The sequence below is a fragment of the Castanea sativa genome, chromosome 9, assembly GCF_040712315.1.
Source record: "Castanea sativa cultivar Marrone di Chiusa Pesio chromosome 9, ASM4071231v1".
Taxonomy (NCBI): Eukaryota; Viridiplantae; Streptophyta; class Magnoliopsida; order Fagales; family Fagaceae; genus Castanea; species Castanea sativa.
In genome coordinates this window covers 13,766,575-13,782,224 of record NC_134021.1, presented here as the reverse complement: position 1 = coordinate 13,782,224, position 15,650 = coordinate 13,766,575, and the positions used below count along the sequence as shown (strand labels likewise).

Here is a 15,650-nt window from a genome sequence, read left to right as displayed (position 1 = left end):
TAGTTTACTTGAGATTAGAAATTAAGGAAACTTGAAATTCAAAAAAAAAAAATGTCTCAATAAATTTCTATAATTAATATGACTTTATTTTCCAATAGGATAATGGAAGATTCAACTTAATGGAGCATTTTGTTTTTTTTTTAAACAAATATTTTAGAAATTAATATTTTTTATGGAAATTCAGAAATTAATATTGATGATTGATTTAGTGTTACATTTTTTTTTATGAACATTTAGTGTTACATAATATTATGTCTTAACTTTTATTTTTAATTCCGAGCTCAAAAAAAAAAAAAAAAAAAAAAAAAAAAAATCCTCAAACCAAAACCCCAATAAAAGCTAAATAAAAGTACTATATTAAAACCCGCATCGGGTACCAGTACTAAGCAAGCAAGCAATCATTTTTGTCCAAACACGTTCCATTCTATCTCTGTTTCAGACATTGCATATCTGAGCCCAACCCAAACCCTAACTCCCAAATTTTCGAGATAGCAATAAGATCGTAATTTTTTTCAGGTACGTGATGTTTCAATTTTTATTTATATTAATTAATTAATTAGGGTTTATGCACATATCAAGATTTTAGTTTCTTTGATCCAAACTCTCTCTCTCTCTCTCTCGTTAGTATCGAGGCTGCTTGCTACTTCTTCTCTGACCTCCTCGGATACCGGTCGGTCCTAGGTCGGAGTTGAAAATTTCGAAACTATGCCAGATTTATGCCGGAAACCACCAAATTTGGTTGAGATTGGGCTGAATCTGCTGAGATCTGGCCGAACTCGACGAGTTTTCGCTGGATCTCAGCGAGATCTCGGTGGATATCGAAGAGATAAGGCCGAATCTCGACTAATCGGACAAAACGACCGGCGAAACACACCCATCGGTGGAGAAAAACTAATTTTCCGGTGCACAGACGGTTGGATCGGTTGAGTTCTCGGTTTTTATGCTCGAACCGGTTTCCGACCTGCCGTTATCGGGTTTTGTGGACGAAGACCCGCCGCCGACCGCCGCCGGCGTCGGGTCGGCTTGTTTTCGGGCTGGGCGGGTGCCGGGTCTGGTTGGACACCCCTACTTCTCTGTACTCTCTGCTCTCTCACACTCTTGGTAAGTTCTTTAGCTCTACACTCTTTTCATTATTCTAGAGTTAGATGGAATCAATGATTCCAAGACTTTTATCATTCTAGGGTTTGATTGACTCAATTCTAGGGTTTTGATGTTATGAATCGATTATTTTCTTTTTATTATTGATTCAATTATTTTTTTATGTTGCCATTATTTTAAAATCTAATCACGGTAAAAAAAAAAGTTTCTCTGCAGGTGGGAAAAAAATTGTAGATTCTCTTGAAGGTTTCGTTTCTCATGCTTTGAACCTTTTTGTGGTTGGGGCGTGACAGTTATGGTATCAAGTTATGATTTTGTAGACTTTTGAAGTTAGGAAATTATCATGATTTGAGTTAGAGCTTTAAGTTTTATTTTAGCAATCCATGCGAGGTTGTTTCTTTCGGGTAGTTTATGCGAGGTTGTTTCTTTCGGGTAGTTTAGGTGAGGAACTATCTCGTGTGTTAAACTTGGTTGATTGTAATGGCTTGGAATTTGTTTAGCATTTGTCTATGTTGCATTTGTCTATGTTGGAACGTTATTATAAGTTCTTTAAATGGTTGTGTGGTGAAAATTGTTGTGCTTTTGTTTTTGAAATGCCTAAAAGTTTTTGAGCTGAATTCCTAAAAAGGAATCTAGTTTCCATATTTCTTTTTTATAAATTTTGAGAACTTGCTTGGAAACAATTTGCTGGTAGCAAATATTGTTGGCCATGCTAACTTTGGGTGGTGCAATTTAGTGTGAACCTCGTTGGCCGCGAGTGGTAAGAAAAGTTGTTGACCAACAATCTTAAGCATAATCTGACAAGTTCTTATTTTTGATGGTTGGTTAGATGATATGTCTGATCCTGTTAAGCTCACGTGGTGTCTAACAAACTGCTAACCATCAAGCCTTGTGCTATCATGTTATTTTTTTTATATTTATATATATATATATATATTTTTTTTTTTTCAAATAAAAAAAAAGTTTACAAAAGAAAATGGTGTTTTGAAGTTTATTCTTGGAAATATCTTTTATTTAATTTTAAATGTTTAAACTATTTCGAGTTTTGATATTGATATTGAACCTGCCCAAGGTTCAATTTTGCTGAATTTTGAGAATGGATGCTACCTTCAAAATGTCCTTGCTCCATATCGATGAAAGTAGATGGGGCTGACTCATGTTTTAACTCTAATTTTCCTGTTGATTGCGCTATGATGCTTTTGTTGCCTCATATATTGGGTTTAGTTTTAACTGGTGTGTTTGAGACCTCCCAAACTTGTTTTTAGTTTATGTGCTCTATAGTATGTTAAATCTCATGTAAATGATTTTCGTGAACTCTTAATGAGCAATCTCTCTTACTTTATGAAGCTGATGTATCACTTGTTTGTTGCCCCAGTATTTATTCTCATTTTGTTTTTGGTTGGTTTGGAGCCTATATGTTTGGTTGTTGTGCATGATCTTGCTGTAGAGATTAACCGTCTCAACCTTTGACTTGCGTATGAGATGTTTTACAAACTTTGTAAGTGTTATCTGTGAAAGAGAAAAAGGGATATATAAATACTTTCTTAAAATGGGTTGGGTATGTGAATTGTATTTATAAAAGACAATTTTAATCCTATTTTGTAAGTTTTAACTTTTTTGTAAGTTTTAACTACAAGTATTTTCTTACCACTTTGAAAAGCCTATTAAGTTTAGTGTAGGGTATGTGAATTGTATTTATAAAAGACAATTTTAATCCTATTTTTACTTATAAAAAAAAAAAAAAATTTAATCCTATTTTTAAATTTTGGACTTTGTTAAACGGAAGATTTCATGTGACTAATTTGGTTTGGAAATCATAAGCTAACTTTTTGGCCTTATGGCTATTATTCAACAATTGTGTTTGAAACTAGTCAAAGAAAAAAAAAAAAAATTATATTTTCAAAGATTATGTGGAATACTCCTATACTTGGTTTCGCGAATGGTTACCCTTAAACCCCTTTTTGAATTTGATCCCTTGTGATTTGAACTCCATATTTTGGTTTGAAACATGTCATTGTTTGAAGTAATCCTTGACCCTTTCAGTTGAAAGGTTTATGGCAAAAATGTTAATGTCAATGATTGCTTGGTCTTGTTTTGAGATACAAAACTATGTTTATAATTTCGGGGATGGAATTCTTTCAAGGGGGGGAAGAATGTAACACCCCAAACCTTTTTTTAAGCAATTTTACAATATAAATAATATCCTAAGTGAATTTTATGCCTTTCAATGCGGTTGTTAATTATTTTTGTAGAGGTCTTTTTAATATTAAAAGCATGTGATGGCATTTAAGTGATTTATGGTGATGGGCTAGGTGAGGATTAAACCTTTAAGCTCCCATATATCCTTCCTCATCTCTCCCTCTCTCTCTAGTCGAGATCTCTCTGTTAGGGAGGATTATGTCTCCATTGATTCTTCTAGTAGCCAAAACTCCATGAAATTTTGAAGTGGAAACCCAAGCTAAAAATCTAAGCTTTTATCTCAATTTATTTTATGAAATCCTTTGGGTTTTTCTATTTTATGATAATTATGGTGAATACTTGATGGGTTTTGGTGAATAATGGAAAATTAGAGGGTTAAGAAGATCTGGGTAGTAAATGGTTTTGTTAAAATCTGAAATTTCATTTCATTTGGGAGTTTTTGTTTTGATAAAAGGTTTTGGTTGTCTAATTTACAAAAGGGTATTTGTGGGTTGGTTTCCTAAAGCAACTATATGGGTTTTGTTATTGCATGAGTTGATTTTAAAGTGTTCCTTGCATTTGAATGACTTTGACGTATTTGAATGTGGGCATTTTACTTGTTGCGTGCTAAGTGTTTGTTGAATTGCCTATATGATTTATGGGATTGAATTTCTTTCTTTTGTTGTGATGATTGCTATTTGAGGTTATGGGTTGCATTCCTAGTTGTTAATATGTTCTAACACATGTAGCTTTAAGTGTAATGAAGTCTCAAAACTTTTGGCATAGTTTAAAATTTTAGTAATTTTCTTTGGGACTCTAAATTTCTTCCTGACAGATTTGAGTAAGCTGCACTACGTGATTTTTAATAAATTATAGAAAATTCATTTTGAACTGAATTTTCGGTGGTACATACTAGAAATACAAGGGCTTCTTCCTATTTAATTTCAAGCTTTTTGGATAACACTAAGTGGACCAAACGAATTTTATAAAATGGGTTGACCCATTGCAATTTATTCTGAAATTTTGATTACAATGCTGAGAAAGGAATTTACTCTTTTATTGAATTGTTTAGCTTGTAAGTTTATATGTGCTTTCTTTGACAAGTGTTTTACTTTGGCTAATATTATCATGGTTGGATAGTGACATGCTATGTATCTAGAATTTGGGGTTTATGCACAAATAAAGAATTTAGTCTCTCTTTGATCCTAACTCTCTCTCTCTCTCTTTAGAGTTGTCGTTGCTCTTTCTCGGCGGTGCTTCCCAGTCTCTCGTGCTCTCTCTCTTTAGAGTTGTCGTTGCTCTTTGACGGTGCTTGCTATTTCTTGTCTGTTCTCTCTGCTCTAACACTTGACTTTTTATTTAATTAAATAAAATAATAAAAATTGTATATATATATATATATATATATATATATAGAGGCCTGAATCCACCAAACCAAGCCAGAAAAATCTTATTTAAAACCAAAGTGTTTACTCTTCAAAGGAATACAATCTTCGTACCTACATATACGAATCTTCATACTTAAATATATGGATCTCATCAAGTGCCTATACAGATTATAGGTATCTCTCTCTGCCAATACTACATATACAGAAGTACATGTACAGATCTCATCATTTGTTCATCAAGTACCTATACAACTTCATCCAGTATCCATTCAGTATCCATTCAGATCTCAAAAAAATAGACTATACAAATCTCATTAGGTAACTTATACAAATCTTAAAAAATAGGCTAATCTTCATCCTTCATCACCTATAAAACATAGGTATACTAACATATAGCAAGAAAGAAAAAAAAAAAAGTATTTTAAACCTTCAATACCACTATACTCTCAAGTTTTTTCTCAAATTCATCCCATGAATGCAAATACTCAACATTCTAATCATTTAAGTCTATGTCAGTTGCAACCAAAAACAAAAATTCTGCATTTGCATCGAATTATGATGTGGGAGAATCACAGACAAGCTTAGTTTCAAAGTTGTTGTCCCCTGCCACTCCAGCTTCCACAACTCGCTTGGACTATCCTCCATTGCCTTCTGCTTTCCAAACCCAAGAGGTGGTGACAATCCTCTTATCTTCATTAGATAAGAGATAGAGCTGATACCCTTTCCATGGCATTGTTAAAAAATTGTCTTCCGGTTCTGTACCTGTGTATGATGCCCACAATAGATGCAAAGTCCGAAAAAACTTCTCAAAACTTAACATTAAATACAAATCGATGGTTCAAATTGGGGAATCTGTATTCAATGTTAAGTTTTGAGAAGTTTTCTCAGACTTTGCATCTACTGTGGGCATCATACACGGGTGTAGAACCGGAAGACAGTTTTTCTACAATGCCATGGAAATGGTATCAGCTCTATCTCTTATCTAATGAAGATAAGAGGATTGTCACCACTTCTTGGGTTTGGAAAGCAGAAGGCAATGGAGGATGGACCAAGCAGGTTGTGGAAGCTGGAGTGGCAGGGGACAACAACATTGAAACTAAGCTTGTCTGTGATTCTCCCACATCATCATCCGATGCAAATGCAGAATTTTTGTTTTTGGTTGCAACTGACATAGACTTCAATGGTTAGGATGTTGAGTATTTGCATTCATCCAAAAATACTTTTTAAAATTTTTTTTTTTTCCTTTCTTGCGTGATGAAGATTAGCTTATTTTTAAAGATTTGTATAGGTTACTTGATGAGATTTGTATAGCCTATTTTTTTGAGGTTTGTATGAATACTGGATGAAGTTGTATAGGCAGATATACCTATTATCTGTATAGGCAATTGATGAGATCCATATATATAGGTATGAAGATTGTATTCCTTTGAAGGGTCACAACACTTTGGTTTTAAATGAGATGTTTCTGGCTTGGTTTGGTGGATTCAAGTCTCTCTCTCTTTATATATATATAGACAACAAGATTTATATACTTTTAAGAATCTGAAAACTGTCACCTAAAATGAACTTGGCACAATATAAATATCTGATGTAAAATCTTTAAGAATTCAACACTAAAATAGATTTCTTGAAAAGTTCATGAAGGGTCATTAGTAAGGATTGATGTTTAAAGGTTTTAGATAAGAAAATATTGAATCTTGATGGCTGTTGAGGTTAAAACAGGGATAAAACAAGAAGCAACATAAAAACAAGGCAATCACACCTTGGTGTTCCTAAGAATTCAAACTTAGGTAGGAGAAGACAATCTCACCCTCAAAGCTTAAAATAAGCTGCTGTAATTTTATTAGAGAATCAATCTCATTATGAATATTATTCACTACAATGAAGCCTTTATATAGGCTATTGTGAAATTTTTTTCCTTGGAATAGGACTCTAGATAATCTATTCCTAGAATGACTAGGATTACTAATACAAACAAAAAAGAACTTAATAACTTCAAAACCAAATAGGAAAAGGACTCAAGACATAAAATAAGACTCATGAGCCTTTCATACAGCAAAGGACAGCACATTTCAGATTTGTGGAAATAACATAATTGCCCTTATTCTTGTAGAACTTAATTAAAATTTAAAACTGATCCAGCAGCAAATAGACAATAAAGAAAGACTCGATTCAACTTATCAAAAAAATGGCTAAACAAGATCCCAAGAGAGCTGTCCATATCCAAAACATCCCAAATTAATGCTTGAGCACTACAATTACCCTTTTTCTCGCCCCTTATAGGTCTTTAAAGTGGGCTGCCACTTACGTTATAATTAGTAAGTAAAAGGTATACAAGATATAATTAGTAGAAGCAAAATAAGCAGCAAGAGATAATACAAAGTGGGTACAAATTTTATAACAGTTATGAGATGACACCCATCGTAAAATTTAGTCACTCTTTATAAAAGGAACCGCTACAAATGGGGTGATAGCATCATAACATCAACCCCCCCAAAAAAAAGCATCCAGAATTACAGTGTCAATGAGACGTTCTTATTTAAAATGTAAATTTGAACTCTTGGAGACTTTCAGGCTGAGTTTATGTCATCAATAGTCAGTGTCAAATAGGAATAAAGGCACCTAATATGAGAAGAATCACACAATTAAATGATCATCATTAACATGTCTTTTTTCCTGATTTCGTTGCAAAACATATATTTTAGAGTGTAGGAACACATGAGGAGGTGCATCATAAGAATAAAATAAGGGTTTCGGGGAAACTTCTTTGCCCAAGTTGGCATGTGGAAGGATTGATTTTGCAGGTACAGACACAGTAACAGGAGTTACCAACTAAGAATTTTCCCTTATTTCATAGTTGGCTGGCCATTTTCAATACCCACATCCGCATGTTTCACAAGACAATGGAATTGCTAGATTGTAACAAGATAACTTCGCCATCACTTGGGTAGAAGGCTAGGAAATCCACAGGCAGCAGAAGGGTGGAGCACCTTCACTATTTTAAACTTCGTGTATAATGGGTAGAAGGCTCGGAAATCCACAGGTAGCAGAAGGGTGGAGCACCTTCATTATTTTAAACTTCGTGTATAATGAACCGTGTACCTGCATAACCGTACATAATGCTTGAGTTCCAAAATATATATATTTTTAATAAAAAATCTACTTCTAAGTAGCAACAGAACTACTTTGATACAGATGAAACTTAAACCCACTGTGAAGCAAAAGAAAAAAAAAAACATTTGTAGTGCATCATTTGATCAGAAAGTTGGAGGAATTACGTTGCTTTATTAAGTGAAAATTTAGCATTCATAATCAAAGAAAAAATCACCCAAAACACACGGCCAAAGCTTAACTAGAAAGCAAATCAATGCTAAATACTGCATCACACGTTAAAGAACAACTTAGGAGATGTTCCATCAAAAGCTCTATCACCATGCGGTGGACTAGGCATTTCTAGTTTCTCTGCATAAATAACATAACGTATTATTTTGGTTTAGAACTTGATAACAACCTACTGAATCTTATACTCTTGCCTTCGAACTGAATCCAACATTGATGGAGAAATCATCAATAAATACTAATAAATACTAATAAATACTCTTTCAAGGATTAGGTTGAATTAGCAAAATGACACAAATAGATCCTAAGTAGGGCACATTCACAACATGAAATCTAGTACAGGCCTTTCTTTCCAACTTTATTATATACATTTTGTTTGAAAAAGCAAATGATTTGGTGAGACTTGCCTCCTCCTTTTAGCCTTCTTAAGTGCAGCCCGCCACAAGGTTTTTCAGTCTTCCAAGATGGGTCGGGAATGCTTTCAGTCAAGATGACAAGCATCAGTTTTTGTATCTGCACGTTGTCAATCAAAATTGGGGTGATGTGAGCCCAAATGTTCTTGGTGCATATTGCATAGACAATGGATTGCCTTGCAATTCTGATCACAGTATGGATAAAGATCAAACAAATTCTTAATTGTTTTTAAACCGTTTTTTGATTGGTAAATTACACGCAACGAGTGGGCCTCGAACTAGTGACCTAGCCCTTCATACAGCTCTTACAAGAGGAGGTAATAAAATTTGAGATAAAGCTCATCAGCAATTTATGTTCATTGACAGTTACCCTAAGGAGTTTGAGAGTACTCACATGACCGGAGAAAGGCAATTTACAAAAGCAGTTAAAAGTGTTTGACAAAGCAACTGAGCAGCTGAAAGGGAAATTGGATTTCTAACATGCAAAACTAGTCTCACGTCATACTAAAGTGGGATGGGTGAGGATTGTTACAAAATGCTAGGATAATATCATATTACATGGTATATGATATGAAATGATTTACAATTCATAATCCTAAATTATAAAATTCCAGGATTAACACTCTAAATTAACCTCTAATTGGGATGTTGTAAGCTTGCACTGAACACTACCATAGAACAAAATTATTTTGATAACAAGCAACACTTCAGCAAAATGTATATTATATCATTACTAAATATAAAGCACATTACAAGATTTGCAGTTCATCCCGTTGCAATGCACTATCACTGTAACAGGCGCTACTAAAGGGGGCCTTTGTTGATGCAAGACACATCCAAGCTCCGTCATTCCCGGAAGCATGTTTGATAAACCCCAAGACAGAACCAAAATTTCAGTACATTCACTCATGTAGGGAAAAGAGGCTCATAAATAGCCAAGAGCCAACACATTAAGAAATACACTGTTCAGTTGTAATTAAATTTAGACAATACTAACAATACAATAATGATGATGATGGTTTCTCAAAAAAAAAAAAATGATGATGATGATGATAAAATATATCAAATCCGGCACCGGCTTTAATAAGCGTGAACATAAGGAGGGAAAAACTCATGAAGCAAAATTTTAAGAGCTCAGCACGAAGAAACTGTACTCAGTGAGATATTCTATGTCCAAAAACAAGGGAAGATAATAAGCCCAATATTACACATTTAAAGCAAGAAGAATGAGAAGAAGCAACCTAAAGCCTAAGGCAAAAGCATCATGGGTAGTTCGTTGTTTGTTGTGCTTGACATGGACCAGAAACTGTTATGAACTAACGGTCATCCAAAAAGGAAAGCTCCAACATGACACTACATAAATTCAGAAAAAGCAACATATTCTTTTCCTCTTCTTTTTTTCTATTTATTTAATAAGTAAAAAAGCAAAAGAAATTCTAATAATAAATTACAGTATATAATATAATCTAAATTGATATTCAAAATGCAGGGAATCATCTATACTACTATTTAAGGGGCTTCCCTTGTTTGGATTCCTATTTTTTTAGTTCAAAAATGCCCCTACAATCTTATGTTTAAATAGAGACAAAACTAAAGGACAATCCGGTAAAAACACATTTTTTAGTTCAAAGATGGCCCTACAGTTTTATGTTTAAGTAGAGACAAAACTAAAGGACAATCCGGTAAAAATGCAACTCCAACTCCCACTAAAATATTGCCTAAAAAATAGGACCACTCTCCTATTAATTTTTAAATTGATTTATTCACTTATAAATTAGATTTTTAAAATAAAAATCATATATGTATATAAAATAATTAAATACAGTTTTTTCCTACAAAATAGGACCACTAAAAAAGATAAAAATCATATATGTATATAAAATAATTAAATACAGTTTTTTCCTACAAAATAAGACCACTAAAAAAGAAAAGTCTCATCGCACGCGCGAAGCGCGTGTGATGAGACTAGTTATAGCTTGAAGTTTCTATACTACTATTTAAGGGGTTTCCCCTGTTTGGATTCCTATTTTTTAAGTTCAAAAATACCCCTACAGTCCTATATTTAAATAGAGACAAAACTAAAGGACAATCCGGTAAAAACTCATTTTTTTAGTTTAAAGATGCCCCTACAGTCTTATGTTTAAGTAAAGATAAAACTAAAGGACAATCCGGTAAAAATGAAACTCCAACTCCCACTAAAATATTGCCTAAAAAATAGGACCACTCTCCTATTAATTTTTAAATTGATTTATTCACTTATAAATTAGATTTTTAAAATAAAAATCATATATATATATATAAAATAATTAAATACAGTTTTTTTTCTACAAAATAGGACCACTAAAAAAGAAAAGTCTCATCGCACACGCGAAGCGCATGTGATGAGACTAGTATCCATAAAGAATGCACCACGCAAAGCATACCTGGTGTAAAATGGCCTCAGATTGCTTCCTTTGGTCCTTCCCAACTCCTAATGTCTAATTGCATAAGAAGCCTCTTGCTTCTTTTCACACACTTTAGCCAACCAAAAACAAAAACAAAATAAAAGCAAGAGCAACAAAACACATAATTCACATTTACAAACTGCAAAATGAGAAAGGTATAGTAAATAAAGTTGAAAGGTCTGACTCCAACCAAAATTCAGAAGTGAAGCTGTCAAGGCTCTTCTTGAACACCTGTGCAGGCATCATGTGATTATCCTCAACCATGTCCTTTGTTTCAAATGAAAATTCATCCATCTACACCAAAAAATCCATTCAATTACATGAAACATATCAGGTAACCTCAAACGATAAATATCAATAACTAAAAATTCAGTCAAAGTGACAATGTATAAGATACCATCTGTTTCTAGCCATATCGATGCCACAAACGCAAAGATTCAGCAGTTCCTCTAAGTTTGTAGTACATTACCAAGCAAGGATATCAGATAATGTACTTCGAATAAAAGAATGAAGAAACCAAAAACAGTAATTTTTTACTTTTGAAATGTACCAACCAAAAACAGTATAGATACAAGAAAACTTCAAAATGTGTAATATAAATATCACGTACGCCACACATGAATATTAAGAGAGATAAAGCGTAGGCTCAATTGCTACAGAATTCATATTGGTAGCTAATTATGTCAAACCATAATTTCACTATATTTAAGAATCAACTACATTTGAAAAAGGCCAAAGACCTTGTAGTTGAATTGACACCTTCCCATATACAAAGTGCTTGGGGGTCTAGTGGGGAAAGGGTTCGAGCTGCGGAGTTAGCAGCATGTTGTAATTATTTCTTAAAAAAAAAACTATAATTGAAAAGGAAAAAGAAAAGTATTCAAATTTTGGGCCTTCCACAGCTATCTACAAATGTTGTTACATATTACATGATATATCACCGACATTTCTTAACAGCTTAAATTTTTAGGACAATCGGTAATTTATCATTTAATCTAACACCACAAAAGCAGTGCACTACTTCCCACTATCTAAAAAATGGTTTTGAGTATCTAAACTTCAATTTTCTAGATATAACAACTTTTAACTTTATGATAACTGCTTCCTTGTAATCCAAAACAGAAAACAGTCTTAATGGAGATGGAGGAAATGGGATGGAGACAAAGCAAAAAATTAAAAAGCCTTCAAAGAATCACTAAGTCCTGAAAATTGTGGAGCCAATAGTTTTTATAAAATGCTCTTAGTTAGGGGATGGGTATTTAAAATAAAGATTAAAATTCAAATCCAAACAAGTTCTGTAAGCACCATAGAAGAAGAAGGAAAATTTAGAAGACTAAATAAATAACAATGACTAGAATTCGGTTGACAAATTTCAGACTTCTTGACACAAATTGGAATGTTGTTGTAGTTTCAAACCAATCTCAGTTACTAAAGATCAAGAGGGCATTCAAACTGTAATTTGGGGGGGGGGGGGGGGGGGAACTGAATTCTAGTTAGTTACCAGTCAAGTGAATGAGATTGCATGAGAACTGACATTTTTCACTTGCAAGTTAGTTACCAGTCAAGTGAATAAGATCAAATGGCTTTAAAAATTGAACTGGTCCAGGAACTGAAAAATGATTTGGTTCCGCATTTTTACCAGTTGAAATGGCTATTATGCCATTTTTACAGTTTTTATCTGACCAGACTAGGGTCTGGTTCTCGTATGAATCGGCTACTCCGATTTGATTTTTAAATCCATAACATACTTGTCTTGTGAGTTAAGACAAAAGGATTCACTTTTAACAAACAATTACATAAATCAATAATTCCTTCTATAAAACTTGAAGTTACACTACAAATCCAACCTATCTGACTCTCAACTGTGTCTGAGATGCTAGTCTAACACACATTGAAAATGATATAGCACAATGCAAGAAAATGTTTTTTAATTAAGTCACACATGCATCTTATGGGCCTTTAACCCACAACCTTACTCTCCATCCGATTATCAAGTTTGGAGGAAGCAACCTTACTCTCCATCCAATTTTCAAGTTTGGAGGAAGCGCCATATGTGATAGAGCTCATTGGCAGCACAAAGCAAAAACATTAAAACGTCAAATATGTAGTATATTTGTTCTCATGTATACACATCCTAATAGAATTTTAGTGTGACAATTTTTTTTTAAGACCACCAGTGAGTGTAGCATAGCTGTAGGAAGCCCTTAGACCTATCACTTCGAATCAAGTGCCAAGAGGTTGTGAGTTTGAGTACTAAGTGCTGACCCACACTCCATAATATGCAGAAATTGTGGTAACTGGGTTGAGTAGTGGCAATGTACTAGGGGACGTGGGGTAATGATTACACATATGAGACTCTTTTTTTTCTTTTCTCAAAAAAAAATATTTTTTAGTATATTAAAATTAATATGTAATATATGTCTAATGATACCAATTCTTTAAACTATACGTCATTTTGATACACACCAAATTGTAGTGCCCCACTTTTCCCTGGTGTAGTATGGCAATCGCAACAAGCAATTTAATGATCATTTAAATTGATAGGTAACTTCTTACTAATAAAAAAACTATATGTAGATCACAGTATTCTAATGAATGATTAATATCCTTGGACACTATAATATGCTGATAATTTGCATAAACTGACTTTATTATTAATTGATTGGCTTTCTTTAAAAAGAAAAAAAAAACTTTATATATTAATAACAAGAGTTGTTTTACAGTATGCAATTGAATTCTGCACTGATGGTATGATAATATTCTTCTTTGCATATGCAAACAACCACAAGCTTTTTGCACTCTATATGATACATAAAGAGATTTTATTCCAATTATTTTGGAAATATAAATTGTTCATTTTACCATTTTAATGCTGTTTAAAATTTCATTACATTTTTTTACTGCTTTTCAACTCAATATTTATGTTTGATATTAGTCTGGCTATTGTCATCTATATATTCTGTGACCCTTATGTTTCATGAACTATTGTTAGTCAATAGAAACGGGGATGAAACATATCCTCTGTGATTATACCAGCTGATGATATACGAAAACCAGTAGGCTGGAATACTTTGGACTGTGGTGATGGTTTTTTGGTCCTAAAAAGAAAGAAAGAACTATCAAGGGTGATTGGTCCTAAACATTAAGTCAGTTTGCTCTCTAGAACACAAGGAAGGGAAAAATAGAGAATAGTGTGACTTACCTTGGGTGCATATGGCTTGTTCCTTTTATAGAGAGTTAGAAGTGAGTCTACTTGTTCCTTTTATAGAGAGTTATATCAACTCATTACAACTTTCAATTGTATTGTTATACCCCACCAGAGAACTTTCAATATATTTTACGAGTCCAAAGTTGCAACATTTTGAAGACCATGCGTCTTTAGAAATTATAGTAACATAATGGTGCAAGAATCAGACCTTAATTTCCATGCAGTGCATTTTCTATAAATTCTAGAAATTTCTCCCATATGATAGCAAAAGGGAATATCCATTTACTGAATTGCAAAAGTATTCCTGTAATCAACATGTTCAAGATATAATATCTATTCCCATCTTGCCAAGCAGAAATAAAGAAAACCACACCATTCAAATTTAGACAACAGCACCTTAAGCACACACGCACAAAAGAGATTGTAAAACATTTAAGGTCAAAGGAGATTGGAAAATACTATCAAAGAGACACACGTATAAAAGAAGAAATCCAATCAAAAGGATTAAATTGAAGAGGAAAAAAGAATATTACAGTGTCATGGGGAGGAAAGAAGATAATCTGAAAACGTAATATTGAGGTCAGCCATACTTTTACTGAGGGTGATGTGCTAGGTCAATGGCGGCTCCATGAATTTTTCTCAGGATGGTCATTCAAAAACTTAAATTAAACAAAATTTAATAAAATAAAATTTGAATATATCGATATCACAAAAAAGTGCAAATACATAAATCTTTAAAATTTTATTCTACGAGTTTTCATATTTTGAAATTGATGTATGATAGTTTCGTTATTAATTCTATCAGCTGCATAATTTTCAATGTATACAACCAAATAATCATTAAACTATTGATATCTCATCCAATTACGAACATCTTGCCTAATAAGTAACAATATAAACAAAATACATCATCTTTTTTTATGATCTATTCCAACCAATTTTTGTATTCTTTAAACTAATTAGTATTAAATCAACACAATGCTCCATTAATTTCTGTTTTTAGGGAATTCATGGCCAAGAAGTTGACAAAAACCTCTTTGTAAAAATGCTCTTCTTATTTCAACCTGATCATTAGGATGAAAAGATGAGAGATTTTCTCATAGCCTATTATCTGGAAAAAAAAATTATTAAAGTCAATATAGTTTTGCTTTGAATATTAATCTTGCAATACAAGTGACTTCTTTATAAGAAATTTATTCATGGTGCAAAATAATAAAGGGTAAACTATAAGTTCATTCAATATATTCAATTTAGACATTCAACTGTTATATTAATCATATTCAGTAAACTATTCAGGCATTACTTAATTTAATGCATATGCATATATACAAAATATATCACATAAATCCAACAAATTTAGTTAAAGACTAAAATAAACACTAATAAACTAGCCATTTGAAAAGGTGTCTTTTGATAACACAATTTAAAAATCATAATTAAACATTTGATTTGGGCTTTTGGGCTAAATTGTATATGTTTAAGCAATTTTTGAGAAGTGTTACGTTCGCAACATTTTTACTACACTTTTACAATAAATTCTAGATGAGTAGTTTTTATTAGTTTTAATTTGAACATACCACAA

General features: G+C 32.8%; 1 long non-coding RNA gene across 4 annotated transcripts; it reads left to right on the top strand.

Moving 5' to 3' along the window:
- The first annotated feature begins 359 nt into the window (after positions 1–359).
- Positions 360–8,060, top strand: LOC142610743 (uncharacterized). Of its 4 annotated transcripts, none has more exons than XR_012839869.1 (4): positions 360–516; positions 626–1,101; positions 1,315–4,600; positions 7,370–8,060. It is a non-coding gene; the product is annotated as an uncharacterized LOC142610743 (long non-coding RNA). The 4 variants fall into 4 exon arrangements; XR_012839868.1 differs by having other exon boundaries at positions 1,304–4,600; positions 7,370–8,059; XR_012839870.1 differs by having other exon boundaries at positions 4,506–4,600; positions 7,370–7,920.
- The last annotated feature ends 7,590 nt before the right edge of the window (positions 8,061–15,650 follow it).